Here is a 6873-nt window from a genome sequence, read left to right on the forward strand (position 1 = left end):
TCCTGATACCTTACACTAAAATTAACTCCAGATGGATTAAAGACTTAAACATAAGACCTAACACCATAAAAACCCTAGAAGAAAATCTAGGCAAAACCATTCAGGATATAGGCGTAGGCAAGGACTTCATGACCAAAACGCCAAAAGCATTGGCATCAAAAGCCAAAATAGACAAACGGGACCTAATCAAACGCCACAGCTTCTGCATGGCAAAAGAAACAGTCATTAGAGTGAATCGGCAACCAACAGAATGGGAAAAAATTTTTGCATCTTACCCATCTGACAAAGGGCTGATATCCAGAATTTACAATGAACTAAAACAGATTTACAAGAAAAAACCAAGTCCATTCAAAAATGGGCGAAGGATATGAACAGATACTTTACAAAAGAAGACATACATGAGGCCAGCAAACACATGAAAAAATGCTCATCATCACTGGTCATTAGAGAAATGCAAATCAAAACTATATTGAGATACCATCTCACTCCAGTTAGAATGGTGATCATTAAAAAATCTGGAGACAACAGATGCTGGAGAGGATGTGGAGAAATAGGAACACTTTTACACTGTTGGTGGGAGTGTAAATTAGTTCAACCATTGTGGAAGACAGTGTGGCAATTCCTGAAGGACCTAGAAATAGAAATTCCATTTGACCCAGCAATCCCATTACTGGGTATATATCCAAAGGAGTATAAATCGCCCTACTATAAGGACACATGCACACAAATGTTCATTGCAGCACAGTTTACAGTAGCAAAGACCTGGAACCAACCCAAAAGCCCATCGATGATAGACTGGACAGGGAAAATGTGGCACATATATACCATGGAGTATTATGCAGCCATCAAAAACGATGAGTTCGCGTCCTTTGTAGGGACATGGATGAACCTGGAAGCCATCATTCTCAGCAAACTGACACAGGAACACAAAATCAAACACTGCATGTTCTCACTCATAGACGGGTGTTGAACAGTGAGAACACATGGACACAGGGAGGGGAGCACTATACACTGGGGTCTGTTGGGGGGAAATAGGGGAGGGACAGCGGGGGGTAGGGAGTCAGGGAGGGATGGCATGGGGAGAAATGGCACATATGGGTGAAGGGGAGGAAGGCAGCAAATCACACTGCCACGTGTGTACCTATGCAACAATCTTGCATGTTCTCTACATGAACCCCAAAACCTAAAATGCAATTAAAAAAAAAAAGTAAAAGTAATGAATTTTTCCTTTGCAGTTTCCATCCTTACACATATTTTTCAAGAACTTTCTGTAAATTGTTTGTAGACATGAGAAAGAGTAACACATTTTAGTAGAGAGAAAACTAGACTGAGCATCATGAAACTGGATTATAGTCACAGCATACTGGGTTATTTGGGGTAAGTAAATTTGTCTCTCTGGGACTGGACTTCCCCATATGTCAAATGTGAATGAACTGGCTATTTCTAAAGTTTCTTCCAGTTCGAACATTCTGAAATCCCAAATACATTTTGAGATACATTAAAGATTCATTTTCTTAAAATCTATATATCTTCTTTATAAACTTGAAATTCTATCTTGAGTGAGTCGTTTCTTTGTATTTTAGCTTTTAAATCATCAGTAAATCTCTTTCCAAATGAGAATAACCCAAAGGTAATATGGCAAATCAGTGGGATGTTGTGAATTCAGCAGGACTTAATTATATTAACCTTCTCTCACTTGATAGCTAGAGGAGTAGGAATGTGTCATGTGAAAAGTGACAGTTGACAAGAGGGAATAATTAATAATGGTAATGATAATACAAACCACGTACTTAGCACTTACTGTGTACTCTTATGTGGATTAAATCACATAATCCTCCTCACAACCTTATAATATCAGTACTACTGTATTATAATCACCACTTCACAGATGAGAATGCTGAGGTATAGATATATAATTACTTCCCCAAGGGCACACAGCTCATTACTGGCAGAGTCAGAATTTGAACCCAGGAAGTCTGACTGAGTATCCATGTGTTTAATTGTCACACAGCACTTTTTCTCAAGGGTCTGCAGAGAGTAACATCTGTAGAACTGGATTATGTCTATAAAAATACAAAGATCTCAGTCTCCACGGGACATGAGTAGAAGGGTTTAGGAAGGGGAGATACAAATGTGCCAGTAACACTCTTGTGACCTCAACATTTTTCTCAGGAATGTCATGGTCAGAAGTATCATTATAACTGATCAAAACAATATTAGCCTTTCCTTTTATGTGAACTGTGTTTTAAAATATAGAATTATAGTTATGCCACTTTGGCATGCATTGATTTCAGTTAGAGGAATTTGCAGGTGGATAGATGTAGTTGTTATTTGGAGCTGTTAGTATATTGCAAAACCAGAATGTCCAAGCAGTGCAGCTGTGAGAATAGGAAAACCAGTTGAGTTTTCTAGTCCTTGGGTCATGTTGAGGGACCAGTGCTCCTTTAGGCATTTCTCAGCTCCAGTCTTTGAAAGGTCAAGCTTTCATCAAAGTCTTAGTTTTTTTTTTTTTTTTTTTTTTTTTGCCAGTTTTCTTTGAGAAATAGTTTTCTCATAGAATCCCTTAGAAAAACTAATTTTTGTTTTCTCTGAGTTTGGTTCCTCAACCTAGCAGACATGCAGAGTTGGAAAGAAAGGTCTTGTCTTCAATCTATAGAGGCGATTAGGTGATCAATTAAAATACTGTATATACTGTCTAGGCGCAGTGACTCATGCCTGTAATTCCAGCACTTTGGGAGGCCAAGAGGGGTGAATTACTTGAGCTCAGGAATTCAAGACCAGCCTGGGCAACATGGTGAAACCCTGTATCTACCAAAAATAAAAAGCAAAAATAATAAATAAATAAATAAATAAAGCCCAGTGTGGTGGTGCATGCCTGCAGTCCCAGCTACTTGGGAGGCTGAGGTGGGAGGATGGCTGAACCCAGGAGGTCAAGGCAGCAGTGACCTGTGATTGTGGCTCCATACTCCAGCCTGGGTGACAGAGTGAAACATTGTTTCAAAAATAAAAATAATAATAAAATACTGTATGTGACTGTGCTTTGTGACTTATAAACTGCCCTACAGATACAAGGGTTGTAGATATATGGCCTGAACATTTATATGCCAAGTGACAACAACCTGAGAAATTCCTTTGCTGAAAGGAAGCTGGTTGAACAGTCAAGATCATAGCTTTTGACAGCAAACAGACCAGCATTTCAATTCTTAAGGTTCTGTACATCATAGATCACAGAGAGCATGGGATTGACACCCCGTAAGCTTGTCCTGGAGCTTGGACAGGGTAGTACATGTGAATTGCCAAGTCCAGCCCCACAGAAAGTACTCAATAAATCTTAACTTTTAATGGCAGTGATAGTCATAGAAGCACCATTCTAATGCAAGAGCCAGAAAAAGCAATAGAACAATACTAATTGCCCAACATATACCTGAAACCTAATCTGAAATTAAAAGGTAAATTTTAAGAAAACAATTGTGTATCCCAAGTCTTTAGAAGCTCATTCTCTTTGACCCAGTTATTTCACATCTAGGATTCTATTCTAAGCTAATTGTCAGGAATTAAGGTAAAAGCTTACATACAAGACTAGTCATTGAAGAGTTATTTTTAACACTGACAATTAGAAAGAATCTACACATCCATTCATAGGAGAGTGCTTTAATAGAGTGCAATATTTTTATAATGAGATATTTATTTTGCAGATTATAAAAAATGATTCAGAAAAATATGTAATGACAAGGAGCAATATTTACTATTTAATATTTCAGGGAGAGGGCAAGATTATATTATTGTTTTAATACTATTAAATACACTAACATTTATAAAATGTGTAAACTAAAGATTTCCTTAGCTAAAAGTGGAGATTAATAATAATAATGTCTATCTTAGAGGAATTTTGTGAAGATTATATGATGCTTACTACATGCCTGACATATAATACATATTAGCTTTGTCATTGCATGTTGGCAAAATTTAACTTATTTTCTAAATTTTACTTAAACTTCATTATACACTAATGAGAATCTTTTATTTTACAGGAACTGAGCAAGATGCTGGGGATACAGAAATGATTAATTGGGGACACTGAGCATATGACGTTCACAATCCAGTGAGCAGAGAGGTATATCAGTAAACAGGAACGGTGGACTTAGATAGAACCATGCTCTTAAGACAGGAAACACATGTCATTGAAATAATCAGGTGCACAGCCATTATACGCACCTTTTTGTGAATTTTAAAAAGGTGGCCCCTCTCTGTAAGAATGAATTATAGAAAGGTACCTCTTGCCCCCAGCCGAATCAGCTGCACAGTAGACTACAGACTGGGTTTCAGGCCCTACTGCCCTCTTAGCCTGGTTTATTCATGCTGGGTGCAGCCTGCTCACCTGTTCACAGAGGCCCTGAAAATATCCTTGAAATGTCCTGAAATTGACTGTGAAGCACAGTAAATATGATTTGGTGTCCATAACCTTGAACAATAATTATTTTGCACACGGAGGTTTGAGAAATACTGAACTAAATTAAGTGATGGAACAAAAGAAAAATCTATAGGCAGTTGTCTGGATAATCCCTAGTGTTGTATGGGAAATGTACAGAGAATTCTAAAGTGTTTCTGCTCAACTGCAGAGTTGTCTCTATTATACTTTAATAGTAAGTGTCGTAAGTTGAATACACATTGACAGTTTTGTTTTTTGAGCATTGCATAATATAAGGAAAAGCTTTGACCCCAGGGATTCACACATATTGGATGTTTACTAAATATAAATTAATCCACGTATTCACCTTGTTTCCTCATATCCACAGACACATTATGCTTTGAAAAGTTACTGAATAGTGCTTCCCTCCCATTTCCTGTTTTCCTCACTGAGGTCCTGCTAAATAACTCAATCAGTTATTGCTTCCAAACCCATAGCCATTGGATTAGGCAGAGTTCTCCGGAGACGAAGAACCAATATAGGATATCTACATATCCTTGTCTCTGTCTGTATCTCTCTCCATATATATATATTTCTCTATCTCTGTATCTATCTATCTAAAATAAGATTTATTACAAGGAATATGTTCATGTGATGACAGAGGCTGAGATTTTCCACATTCTGCCTTCTCATGTGTAGTGTAGTCATGTTGTAATTCAGTCCTACAGCAGGACAAGATGAGATGTCCAGATCAATCAGTGAAGCACACACACACAAAAAAGTTGTTGCGGGGGATGGACTTCTTTTCCCTCTACCTTTAGTTCTAATCAGGCTGTCAGTGGATTGGATAATGGCCACCCACATTTAGGAGGAAAATCAACTTTACTGAGTCTACTGATTCAATGCTAATTTCATAGGAAAACACCCTTACACACACCTCCCAGATATAACATTTAATCTGGGCACCCCATGACCTAGTCAAATGGACATGTAAAATTACCATCATGGTTATTTGTCTTCTTCAAAGTTGGGAATCTTTGAGCCCATGAGCCAAATGGCGTGTGATGAGGCTCTGCAGAACACAATGTGTTAGCAGAGGGTTCTGGACAAAACTGTCAGATGTCCCCAAGAGAGGCGGAATAGCTTCTGGTGACTAGCAGCACATTCATTCTCTTGCTACAAGTTTAAATAGTAAACAGTGGCTATAAACTTTAGCTTCAGTTTGTTAGACAAAACATTGCCTGGCTGTTTATTCCTTACCATGTTATTATTACTAGTTTGCTTGTACCTAATACTTTTCCTCCAGGGAGGTCAGGGCTGTTCAGCTGCAAATTCATATTTGATGTTCTTGTTCTAATCCCAGATTACCACATGAGGACAGCTGGAACAGACCGAAAGAGAGAAACTCATAGGGGGAAGGAAATCATTAGCCTGTCTTGAGTCACCAGGACCTGATGAAAAGTCAGATTAGCAAGGCTTAAGCTGCTATGGAAAGTCAGAGAAATGCCCTCGAATATTAATCTTGAGTATTTCCACTTCACTAACATTGCCTGCAAGTATTTTAACATTCACCAGAGATAGGCATCCCATCTTCAAGAAATGATATGTTTCTGTAAAAAGAATAATGAATTGTGTGAGGATTGATTTTCAGTATGGGCTGTAGTTCTGAATAGTAATTGAATGTGGACTGGGGAGCAAGGCTATTTGGATTCACATCCTAACATTTCACTTGACAAGTTGCCTCATCTGTAAAATGGGGACTATAAGAACATCTACCTTCTAGGGCTTTTTGTAGAATATTAACAAAACAGAATCTTACAAGGGTTAAGCCCTCAATAAGTGTGAGATACTATTATTGTCATTATTGTAACAGATAAAAGTTGGCAGACATTGGTGGATGTATTCATTGTCATATCTCCCTTTATTAGTCTTTATATTATTAAATAATTGAGAAAATTCTTAAGAGACAAATCACTTATTGGGAAAATAAATTCAATTTATTTTATACTGCACCATAGCTTGTTCAAATTTTATTTTTTAATATTGATAATGGTTTATCATAAAATTTATAGTTTTAGAGTACCTTCACAAGCATTTCTTCCTCCAAGCCCCATAAGAATTATGTAGCTGAGGCTCTGGGAAATTGGTTATTTAATCCAAGGTTCCTGATTGGTGTGTGGTTAAGACTTGAACCCAGCAAACTGACACAAGAACACAAAATCAAACACCACATGTTCTCACTCATAGGTGGGTGTTGAACAAGGAGAACACATGGACACAGGGAGGGGAGCACTATACACGGGGGTCTGTTGAGGGAGGGGAGACAGCGGGGGGGGTGGGGAGTTGGGGAGGGATAGCATGGGGAGAAATGCCAGATATAGGTGAAGGGGAGGGAGGCAGCAAATCATACTGCCACATATGCACCTATGCAACAACCTTGCATGTTTTTCACATGTACCCCAAAA

This window comes from Aotus nancymaae, unplaced genomic scaffold (assembly GCF_030222135.1).
Source record: "Aotus nancymaae isolate 86718 unplaced genomic scaffold, 86718_ANA_hifiasm-v0.15.2.pri h1tg000064l_1, whole genome shotgun sequence".
Taxonomy (NCBI): Eukaryota; Metazoa; Chordata; class Mammalia; order Primates; family Aotidae; genus Aotus; species Aotus nancymaae.